The sequence below is a fragment of the Fringilla coelebs genome (assembly GCF_963513975.1).
Source record: "Fringilla coelebs genome assembly, chromosome: 3".
NCBI lineage: Eukaryota > Metazoa > Chordata > Aves > Passeriformes > Fringillidae > Fringilla > Fringilla coelebs.
Genome location: NC_140030.1, coordinates 9,846,181 through 9,859,144, shown reverse-complemented (window position 1 = coordinate 9,859,144; position 12,964 = coordinate 9,846,181).

Sequence of the window (12,964 nt, the reverse complement as noted above, 5' to 3'; positions counted from 1 at the left end):
GCGGTTTTTTCACTTGGATTTGAATAAAAATCTCTTTCCAGCTATATCTTGCACACTTGTCACATTATAAATGGAGGTGCCACTGGTACACCAGCTATGCATTGCTGTTCCAGAAAAGACCCTTATTCATGTTAATGATGATGCATATCAAGACTCTTGTTCCAACTCCATCTGCTGGTAAGCCTGAGACAGACACACCTTTGGAAGATTCTGCTTCCCATTTAGCAGTGGAAACACTCTTCTGAAACTCTTCCAGAGGTCCCAGGATTAATAGTTACATATGCTACAAGTCACATTGCTCTGAGATTTCACTTGACTACAGAATGTGATCCTCTGTGCTTCAGAAAGAGGCATTATTTGGGGTGTTTTTAAGAAGTCTAACCTCTGGTTTTAAGGACAGAGATTTTTACAACACTGATATTTTATCTTTTTTTCCAAGCCTGATGTTCTAATTGCAGCTATAATAATTGAAGAATATGTGGCCAATTATAACACTATGAGTAACACATAAAATAGTTCATTAATGTACACTTATTCAAAAATACAGTACACAGATTCAAAGACAAAGGTTCTCTCTTTACATCTGGATTAATTATTTCCTAGTCTCAGACTGAACAGTTAGTATTTCTATTCCAAAGCTGAACAGATTAAGCTGTTGGTGAACATCACCCTGCCTTCACTTTTTATTTTAATGTTAATGTAATGTAAAGAAACTATAAATATGCTCAACAGAATTGACCTGTGCATACTATGTTTACATAAACATGTGTCCACTTCTGGTGTCCAAAGAAACACAAGCCTTAACTGAAGTTTTAAAACAAGAATCTTTACAGAGTCCTGCTGGCATCAGTGATTTATGAACTAACGTCATGGCGATGTCTTTCTGTGGAAGTGTTGTGCTATTAGGAACAAGTTAGTATCAAGTTAGTATTTAGTTATGAGTTAGTATATAGTTACAGATCTTCTGTAGTTTTGATTCTTGTTAAATGGGAGTCAGAAATCTGGGCACTCTTGGCCAGTTGCAAAATTTCAACTAATAAGCAACCCACTGAGAAATCTCTTTATGTGTATTTTTTTATGTGTGAAATAACTGAAAGAATTTTTTTCAAGAATAATGAAATCCAAGGTGAGTTGAATGGTGAGCTTCAAGGATTATGTTTTTTTTAAAACTTCCCCATCTTTTGTGCCTTTGGCACTCCTTCTTTTGCAACAACAGATATCGGGTACCTCACTTAAGAACTGCTTATTAAAGCAATAATCACTGATCTTCTCAGTGGGAAGTGCAGTGCTGAGCCAAAGTCACAGGTGCCAACTCCACCATATTTGGCTGCAAACCTTTATACATCATCTACTGTCCTGCTGCTTTTTTGGCCGTTAGTCCAGGAATTCCAGTCAATTGGCAGGCTTCTTGGAGAAGCTCAACAGCTCCAGTGAAGCTGCCCTGTGCTCAGAGATCCTGAGCAAATGGCCACTGCAGATGTGCAAATTGACTTCACATTTGTCTAGAGGATGAGATATGTCAGATCAGCTGTATTAGTGTGGTGAGGCGGCAGCAAGTTGAATTCCATGGTTATGCCCGTGTTAGTAAGTTGGTCAGTGCCAGGGCATGTTTCTGAGGGCTGAACCCTGGTTGTGTTCTGGCAAAGCATTTGAAGACATCTGCCATTGTTTTGCCATGGACTTGAAGCAGCCTTGTCCAGTTAAAATATGTCATGAAGAGGGAGACTTTAGTAGCTCAAGCAGGGAGCAGTGCTGGTGCAGCCCAGCAACCTCTGAGAATGAGCTTGTGTTTCCTACATGAAGCATTTTGTGCAGGCATCAACTGCTTGTCTCTGCAGCAAAAAGGCTCCTTTGGGTTTGGGAGCAGAGCCTACAGGAGGAGGCAGCTCAGACACAAAAGCAGAAGATTTTTTACACTGGGCAAAGGCACTGGGGTGATATTCAGAGACCCCTGAAACAGCCCCAGCCACCAGGCAGAGAAACATTGCACAGCTGTGCCCCACTGGAAGGGGCCGGTCCCACTAGAGCTGTGTGTGCCTCTGCCCTGGAGAAGGAGGACTCCTCCTCTCATCCACCACCCTGTCCTGAGTCTAGCAGGAGATTTCTGCCTTGCACTGCCCTGCACAAGTAGATGTGTTCTAAGGCTAGCACAGATCCCAAAGTCAGTGGTTATCAGACCTCAAAAGCTGAGCTGTTACATGAACTCTTTGCCATCAAAGTCACTAGTTGGGCTGTATCTGTGCACACCATACATACCCACATCCATCTGAATGAAAATTAACCAGACACACAAATTTCAGAGACTGGAAACAGGCAGTTCCACTATTAAAAGTTCTGCAAAGTTAAAGCAGGCCACTTTGGGAGGGAGATTAACTCATCACTAAACATGTAAACATCTTCTATATCCAGCAGAGAAAGAGAAAATGTAATTTAAGATATTAAAAATTACCTTTTGTTTCTATCTACGCTGAATATTCTGAGCTTTATTGCAGTTATGGCAGTATTATTGGAGTGACGAGCGAGTAATGATTTCATTACAGGGCAGAGAGAGCAGGGCTAAGCACGGCTCCCCAGGTGTGTTTTGCTGCTTGTGATGCAGCAAAGCTTACAGCAAAAGTTGAAATTAGAGTGTAATTAAAACACACATATATCTATATCTGATAATTTTAATCTTACTGTGATTTCATTTAAATTTTGATCAAATCATAGGAATCTCCCAAGTTTTCCTTTTCTAAGCATCACTATAAACAATTTTGGCAAGCTCTGTTGAGAAGAAGCTGTTTTCCAGATCGTGCTTCCTAAAATTAATGTACACTATCTATAACAGATTATTGGTTAACCTCCACCTCAATTTTTTCCCATGTACAGATTGAGTTTGAATTTCCACCTGCTTTTCCTGACTGACATCCAACATAAAGATAGATAGATAGATAGATTTATGCATATTTTAGTACATTGCAGTGAAAGTAATAAATTTTGTTTTGGCTTGGCAGTTCAGAAAACATGGAAAGGAAATATTGTCAGTCAAGGCAATTTAAATGATTTTGATTTTTATTCAGACAGAAAAAATTGAGAATATTTTGAGTAAAAAATTCTTTGTTTCACTTGAATTATTTTGATTCCTAAGGCACTTTACTTTTTGACATTAAAAAAAAAAATACATTTGAAACCCATTTCAAAGCTTAAAGTCACTTCAAATGGGAAACCAGGAATCTTTCAACTTCTAGGGTGTTTTCCAGTTCTTTTCTGTTAATGAACAATTGGTTGGAATTGATTAGAAGTAATAAAATGTCTGGTCTCTCTGAACCCATATTTTCCACAGAAAAAAAAATGGAAAATGCCATGAACTATTAATTTATCTACCCAGAGGAAAGAAAAGAAAATAAAGAAAACCAAAACCCAAACCCAAGTGGAGGCTGTGTAGGCAGCTCTCGTGGTCTTTCTTGCTCTTAGCTTCACATTTTTCTTTCCCTGCTGACAGACCCCTCTCACCCACTAATTGTAGAGAGAGGGAAGGAAGTGGTATAAGTTCCTTTCCAAATTGGCTGTCAGGTACTTGGTCACATTGCTACTTGCTTGGATTTTACAGAGAACCTGTAAATTTTTAAAATTCTTTTCCCCCCCAAAATTTGTATTTCCGCTCCTGAATTTCTGATGTGTCTTGTGTTCTGCCATATTCTGTTACATCTTTTCAGACGAGGCAGTGTGAAATAACACAGTGTGACAGCCAGCAGCCAGTCATAGATTGAAACATTGTACAGCTGGGTGGAAGAGACTTCCACATTTCCTTTTTGAAGACTGTTTCAAAGCAAAAAGTAAAGTTAGCATGACACAAAAATACAAATCCAGTGATCTTATTACACATGACTTTGAACAAAGTGGTATTGCTGAACATTTCTCTAAAGAAATGTACAGTATATACTATATCAAAGCAGAATAAATTAGAGTTGTTCACCTTTATTTTTAGCTGTAAAGACAAATTTGACTGTTTAGCTGATCTCAGCAGAATCCAATCCAAAATCAGTTTTGTGCTTATAAAGTAGTCAGTTTCAGAATTGCACTGCAGATGAGCTGGACAATTATTGTGATTTCCATCGACATTTTTAACTAACATTGACATCCTTCAATGCAGAAATATGTCAATTTATTAACTTCTCTCCCAAATTGTGTCCCATACCTCATCTTTTTCATACTATTTAAAAAGTCTAGGTTCATAAGTTAAATAAATACTTCTAAGAGATGGTTGCTAATGGGTTACAAATCTACCTAGGACTTTTTCCCTCCAAGCTTGGGTAATATCTGTAAAAGGCCATGTCAATTGCAACAGGAACCACTGCACATTAACAAGGCTTGTGCAACCCAGGCATTCAGATCCATTACAGCATCTGGCTTTGAGCTCCTGCTCACAGGGACACCCCTGGCTCTCAGAGTGGGGACTTTGGGCACTCACAGGGGCTCTGACTACCCCAGCTTCCTGCACTCCACTGGTGCTGCTGCAGCCTCATCAGCGCTGACAACTTGCTAGATTTGCTAAAATGAGCTTGAGAAGGTCTCTGGAGGCCAGCCACACCTGATTGTGACACTGACTGAACCAACTAGGCATGCCTCCTCCCTGGGGTAAGATGGGATGACAGCTGAGTCACCTTGTATCACACCTGGCTGCCTGTCTCTGCTGCCCACGCAGGGGTTCAGCTCAGAGCTACCTGATTCTCACTCCTCAAATTGAGAGCATTCAGAATTGAGGTCTGACTTCCATACAATAGGCAGTTGCTTTTCTGGCATATTGTTTGTATGAAAGCTGCATCACATCATGTTTTTTTTTTTCCTATACTGCAGTACTATGCATGTTTTTAAGACCAAACTGTGAATTTTCACATCTCATTACTTATTATGTTAATGTTTCAATACTTGCTAGTTGACAGTTCAGTTCTTCCAAGTTAATTAGACAGTTCCTGACATACAATACACTTACAGATTGCATATGATTCCAGTGTAGACACACACCCCTACATGTGAATTATATCAGCTCTCTCTTGAGCAGATAAGCACACACAAAATAAATAGATCACTCTGCCTACAAAGGCGGATGAATTTCCTTAATCAAGATGATGTTTCTTATGCACCTACGCAGATTTCATAGAATAAAGCTCTGCTGGAATTTGCCTGAAAATAACAGGGGGCAAATTAAATTTTCAAGTGGAATTCAGAACAATAGTAATATTTCCTGAAAGGCTACTAATTCTAGTGAAGCTATTTCAAAGGCCACATTCTTTGCAGGTCGCTATGGAAGGCTTGCTCATGTTATAAAATGATAGCACCCTTTTGTGGTCTGAGCTCTCTGTTACACCTGCTGTGTCCACTTTTTTCCTCCTCATTTTTGGTTCTGCTTGGTCTAGCACAGACTGGTGCTGCATGAACAGAAAGCAACAATATAAAGAAACCTGTCCCATATCTCAGGGATTTTTTTTTTCCTTTTTGACTGTGTCTAAGATGCAATTAACTTCTCATAAGACATAAAATAACATAATTCAAAGCCAAAATTACTAGCTGGTATTTTTCCATGTGTTAAATTACCAGAACACTGAAGCTAAAGATGGGAAACACCCTATAAAATAACTCATTATGAACAATGCTAGTTTTATCTTCTTGTTATTTTGGGTTTGCACATCCCTTTGATAAATTTTGTTAAGAGGGATATTGCACCCACTCTATTGCTGAGGCACTACAAGAAAAAGCTTGTTCCAATCATAAAATATTTTCAGATGAACTAGTTGGGCGTAGGCTCTAGAGCTAGTTTATATTTATTTAGGTTTCTGAGAAGATGCCAATACATGTCAATTGCACTTTTAAATAAGCACATTCAGACCATGAAGAAATGTACTTCTATATGAAGCTCAGCTCCTGTAGCAAAATCTGTTCATAACCTGTAAATACTCAGAGGATGAATCAAATCTTCCTCTACTGAGGCTAAATTGGTGTCAAAAGCATTTTAGTCAGCAATACACCTGCTAACTTATAATAGCCTTCTCTGCTATTTTTCCACAGAAGCTTCCTTGTTTTCAGTAAATCAAAAGCTTGTTATTTTTTCCCTCCAGTCAGATTTGTCTGATCTCTCATGTCCCCTAATTCCCCTGACTGCCATACCCATGACCAGTGTATCTTCATAACCTGTGGGGAGTCTGCTCCTGCAGCTACAGAAAGGGAAAAGAGAAATAATTGACAAGCAACACAGTTCTGACTTAAGAGTCTCTTCTCAGATGGAAGGAACCAGAAAATCAGAAATTAATGTTTTCACCTTAGATAGAGTCTTGAATGCCAATGATACAAAATCAAATAAAAAGACATGGGGAAAAATGTAAAGTGCCTCAGGCAGATAGGGATGCTTGTGAAGAGGCAGTGCTGAAAGATACAGCAAATAGTTTTGCTCTGAAAAAAGACATAAGTAGCAGATCTTTTTACAGTTTGGTGCTTTCTTGTCTGTGCTGCTCAAGTCTGCAAAGAGCATTGTCAAGAAAACACTGACAACCTACAGAAAAACAGTGCAGGTGGTTCTGGGAAAAACGAATAGAGAATTCAGGTTTCCTGTGGATGAGTCATGTGCCTCTTCTCATCACCCATCCACTGCAATTATCTCAGAGCCTTCCTTCCCTGTGTCTGTGATCGCCTCGCCCCTCGGTGTCTTTGGAGCATCTCCAGTTCCCCACCTCACATCTGCCGGACTCTTTCGCAAGCTGGAAACCAGGATTCATGTCTGTTCTCATGCTGGAGACTTTCCCACAGCGGGCAGAGCAGCTACTTCTCTCTCCTCTACTCAGCCCTTGGTTTATCCAAAACTCCCAAATAGTGCAGGGTAACCTCTGTAAATACAGAATTTGGCCAATGGCTCCCCGTGTTTTTAATGGAGGACTGAGAGATAAACAGACAGAGCCTGTGATCATGTAACTTTCATCACTTGTGTAGGAAACTGGGATGAAAAATAGTTAGAAGCCTCAAAGGGCTGATTTATGAGGAAAGATGATCGCTGTGGTATTTGTTATTATGAGATAGATCCGTCTCCCTCTCTCCCTGTGGTTTTGACCAGAAATTCCATTCTGGACCTGAGAAAATTTTCCCAACAAAAGTTTTTTAAAACTTGCATGTTCCCATGAAACATGTCAGTTTCTAGGACTGGCATTTTTCCGAAGAAAAAAATATTTTCTTGAAACACTTGACCAACTCTAGTGACCACATGAGCTATAATAATTTATATTTACAGACTGAGCAGAATGGAAGAGCAGAAAATGTTAAACCAAACAGCATCCACCCAAGCTAGAATAACTAAGAGAGAGTCTCAATCCTTTGTTAGAGGATATCAGCTGGGAGTATGAAAGCTTTCACCCTCTACCAGAACATTATAGTTTCAGATTCCTATTCAATTAATAAATTTACTTTGCATTATTTCAGGATAGAAAGACCTGAAAAGGCCACATTTGTTTTGAGGAAAATTCTTGTGGGATTTTCCATGGCTTTTCTTGGATGAAAGCCTGTTAAATGGTGATACCTAATGGTGATACCACTTCTCCTCTGTGGTAGTACCCCATCGCCCATAAAATCTGTGATTTTCAACATAAGCCATGGCATCAAAAGCTGCCTGTGATTTTGGAGTTCACTCACTCTTATCAGTGACTCCATGGCCAGGAATGTTCACTGCAGAAGTGATGTCAGCCTTTGCTTGGAAGAGGTGATGGGCTACAATTTAACAGAGGAAATCCTTTCCATTTTGGTCTGGATTGTCTGCTTGTTTGTTTGTTCTATATAACATTTTCTAGGGTTAAGCTAAAATCCTGTGCTTCACTAGTCCATTGTTTACTTTACTGAAAGGTTGCAGACCAACCCCTGCAAAGCAATAATTAGAGAAGTTTCATTTTTATTGTTGCATTTAAGTATTCCTGGATCTGTGGCTGCTTGGCTGGAGGAGAGGGAGAAGTTGATATACATTTTGTTCCTTGTTAATCTGTCATCCAGCATCTTTACTATTCCAACAGTGGGACTCCTGACTTTGTTCACTGTTTTAAAATTAACTGAAAAAATGTTGCTTTTGAAAGGTGAAAGCATGAAGAATTACAAGCAGCCCAATGAGCTTTGCTATATCCTTCAATGTACTGCTGCTCGCTGGTAGTCCTAAATCATTAGCTGGAAGAGACAAACCATTTTGAAGAACTTATGCACTGTGCACTTTATACTAAGAGAACCTGAAGGATTTTCTTTCCTTTGTCTCCATTTGGCTCCTTTGCAAGTGGAGCCTCTACTGACATCCACTGGTAGCCACAGGACAGCTGCACTCCTGCAAACTGCTTGTAACCCACCCGTGCTAATCCCCTCTCCTGTGCCAAGTCACTGATTTAGTACCGTGCTAGATGTCAGCTCAAATGTAAGGTCAAAATAATGTAATCCTTCCAATTTCTCCCTTCTTCCCAGAGGAGCAGCCCCTTTCCCCTTCCATGGTGGTAAATAAATTCAAGAGATGAAAACCTGCTAGGAATTTCTTTGGCTGTGCTCACCAATTAGCAATACAGAAAATCAAACCACAGTTTCCTAGGTGTAGTGGGAATTTATAGGGAATGAGAGCTACCAGGAACATGAGCTTGTATGTTACTCATTATACCTTTTTATTTTTGTTGTTTAAACTGCAGTAAATTAAGACTTAATGATCAAGGGTGCAGGAATGAGAACTAGAGACCAGATGGGAAGAGCTGAGGGCACTTTGCTGAACATGCTGTGCCACTGACTCTTTCTAGCCATTAATCCCACGGCCTGGCTTGTCCATAAGTACCACAAGTACTGCAGTGTGAGATGAGTGTAAAGATAATTAAGAATACTCCTATCAGCATTAGCTTCTTCTGTCTCTGTGTAACTCTTTCCAGATCATAGGGGTGTGGCTACAGTATAATCAAATTCCAGGAGGTGTGGGACTTTGGTTTGAGTCCCTGTAAATTTGCAGGTCTTTACACAAAGGAAATGGAGAAAAAACTGTTCTGTAAATGTTGTGAGACATGGTGGGTGAATCAAGAGCCAAAACAGTGGGCTCATGAAAGTTTGGCCAAGTATGTTATTTTCTATAACTTTTAGTGAGTTCTTTGCACACTGAGTTATTTCTTAGTTAACTAGCGTGGTAGTTATATTCAGTGATTCATTAACAACACTTACACTTGTAATCTCTGCATTTTTTCTGTTCTTTCAAATTTTTATTTAAATCATTTTATGGTCACCTTAGTCATATGTTTCTAATTTCTGGTTTGAAAAATGTGACTAGTAAGGAGGGCTGTTAAAGAAAAGGAGGCCACAGTTTGAGCCATTCACTTTTTACTTTTGAAGAAGGAATAACATCCATTTTATTTACATAGAGAAGTCTGGCAGAAATCATTATGGTGTTTACTTTTTTGGCATCACAACATCCTTGCCAACCTGCATTACCATAACTGGAGCAAAACACTGAATATAGTTATGGAGGCTCAGCAAAATATTTTGCTGATCCCAGATTAAGAGGTCTGCCTTGTAGTCCCACCAAACCTAAGGACACCCAGCACCTAAGATGCAGTATGCTTATCCTTCACAGAAGTTTCTAGAATAGCATTGATTTAGTATTTTCTGGAGAAAAGCACCAGCTGTGCTGGTCACTCATAGTGTTGCTTCTGAGTCACACTATTTCTGCAACAGCAAATAATTCTCACTGGTGGTAGCTGAGAAAACGGAGAAGCTGAGCTGCTGAAAGCAGCAGCAGCAGCAGCAGAGTTGGTGAGTACATGTAAATCTGAGGTCCTACCCTGCAGCCACGCCATCAGTCCTGCTCTGTGCCACATTTGGGGTTGGCTTTTGCTGATGAGGAGCCTCACAACGGGCCTGGGAGAGGCAGAGCTGTCACTGCTGTGGTGACACTCTCAGTGGCTGCTGATGGAAAGATGATTGTGTTTGTTTTGAGCACTGTCCCCAAGCTCCCTGATTTTCCCAACGGCTCCACTGGCTCCCAGCCTGATTTAGGAGGGTGACTCCAGCTCTTCATCCTTGGCTGCCACATCAGGGCTGTGTCTCTCCTGCTAAGGAGCCTCAAATGAGTCCTGCAGCAAATGGACAGTAGTTTCTGTCGACTGAGGTGTGGAAAAGCCTTCTGCTCCTCTGTTTCTGCAGATCTTTAAGATTTATACATTTTCAAAACCACAAATGACTAATCTGCAAGAAAGTGAAGCTGAACGGCCGAGTGGTGGGGTTCCCAGGGATGTGTAAGGAGTTGTCCAAGCAGGCTGTTAGTGGAACCTAACTTTATTTGGCCAGGTTGTTGAGCTCCTCTGTTCCCCCAAGCTATTTGATGCTATTTTCCACTGTGCATATGCATCTGTTCATGTAATTTAGAAATTAATAGTTTAAAAACACTCCAGAAAATTACTTAGTATGTTTCAGCTACTTTTAAAATAAAACCTATAAATTATCTCTGAACAAAACTCGGGGGGAAAATGGAGCATACCTACTTCATTGCTTTGGTGTGCTAACTGGGCCGTGCACATCATCTTTATTAAGGCATCCACTGCCTAACATCCTAAGGATAAGCACTAGCGTTTTCTCCTGGACCTCAAGCAATATTTAAATTGGAAGTTGGAATGTCAAAGCCCAGAGATCTGAGTGTGCCTTTTCCTTATGGAAAGTTCAGTGCTTGGGAGTTCTTAATCAAGATTGTCAGACGTTTCCTGCTCATTTTCAGCCACCAACGGCAGGCATAGGTGACTCCCTCCTTGCTGTCGGGGGGCGGACAGAGCAGGGCTGTGTGATCTCTTGCCCACTGAGCCACCTGCAAGTCGTTTCGCTCCAGCTGTGGCAGACCTCATGCAGAAACACAGCCCTGAAAGAGCTGGCTCCTGGCCAACAACACTGTTAGGGGTTTTTAGCTCAATTCTTTCACTGACCTCCTCCTGAGGAGCATAATTCATTAAGTACAGTATCATAAAGGCCACGGCGATTAGAAACAGAAAACACTGCCACCAGTGTAGCCCATAAAGGAGGAATCAACAATACAGTGTGTATATATATAAATTTTTTTTCTTCTTAAGTTCATGTTAGTTTATTCTGGTATTAGGAGCTGAGAAGGAAATGTCTCTGTCTTGCTTGCTTGGGATCTCTATGTATAAGTTTAAATGGATAATATTTAGTCTATGCTACTGTAAATCCCAGTGTGGGGCACAGCAGGCTGTCCAAAGTCATCATGCTCCTAAGCAAGGATGTGTGGCAAGGATAAGGGTCACAAATCAGAGCACTCCATGGAGTCCTCTGCTGTGAATGGAAATGCAAAATCTCACATCACCTCACAGCATCACTACTTAAGGGGGAAAATAAAACAAAGCATGCTCAGAGCCCATTTTGTATATTTTCACATGATGACCCAGAAAAACTTATGTTTGAGAACAAATATCATTCTGTTATCTGGCAGATGATGTTTTGAGTAACTCAGGGTTATGAATTCCAGGCAAACAATCTTGTTAATAGATATGGTTTTGAGACATCCTGAAGGTGTAAGACACTGGATAACATTTTTTGATCAACCAATCTCATTGTAAGTAGAACTATTATGAAGCTATTATTAGACTATACCCATAATTACTTTTCAATTGCACCAAAAGAAGAAATTTTGGTCATCTTCAAAGTCTGATGACTCATAATTATTTTTAGGAATAGCAGACTTAGAGGGTTTTCTGTGCAAAAGATGAAGAAATTTGAAGTTTTAGTTATGCGCCCATTGTTGCTCTTCCTTGTCTGATGGTTAAAAAGGAAAAGGAAGAACAGTATTCATGATGAAGGTCATACCCTTTGTATAACCATTATATATTTAATTACAACCAACCTGCTTCCTCTTCTCCAGTCTTTGGTTTCTCAGTTAATTTTTTTTCCAGTAATTTATCACTTTTTCTTCAACCTGTCTGTGGGTGCAATCCAGATTTCATGTCTGACCAAGGCATAGAGACTCAAAAATATTGATGGTAAATTACAGCTGATTTTAATTAAAGAAATACTGAATTGCTTATTTTTTTGCACAAGGCTCCTACCTTCAAATATAAATAACAGTGGGAGACTGTGAGAAATTTAATTAACAGAAGTTATTAGGCATCTGCAATGGAAGCTGCAGTTGTAATTTTTTCTAACCTAAGTTGTGTTGCTTCAGTTCTTTTCGCTATTTTAATTGTTTTAATTCTGAGTTGGGATTTTGGTGGATCTTTTCAAATTTATAGGAGCTCTAACTTGTAGGGGAGAATGACAACCTTAGAGTTGTTGTAACAACTGCTGCAGTAAACATTGCAGCATCATTTTACCTGTTTCGATGTGCTGTTATTCACATAAGTGATACAGCTGACCTCCATTCAGAACATGGTGAGTTCTTGAAGATCAGACCATTTTTTACAAGGAATAACAATTTTTTTTACTGTAAAATATGAAACATTCAGAATTTAATACTTAGCCAGCCTTTCTGAATATGTTTTCCTGACTCAGTAGCCATATACACATTAATGTGAAAACCGTTTCAGACGCAGGACTTGCTTGCTTTATTGGCAGCATGATAAACTTACACAGGTATCAATCATCTTCAGGACTTGAAACATTCATTCTCTGCTCATTATCTGAACACAGCAGAGTACAGCACTCTGAGGGCTGCATTGTACCTTATACATCATCAGGAGTGAAGTGTTGAGGGATAGCACTGCAACCACGAACTCCCAGGGCTTTCCTAGTCAGTGCACCCCATCTTCAGTGATTTATCCCACTAGAAGAAAAGGCAATGTGCACCTTTTCCTTTCCTGATGTAGTTCTCCTTGGAGGCTTAGATGAGTGTAGGTACATGGATCTAACTTTCCACCTGATCCACTCAGTTAGCTCCTATTCCTGGGAAAGGAAGGTCATGAAAAAGGAGTTGGTTACTTGTTCTGGTTAAGCTTCTGATCAAGCT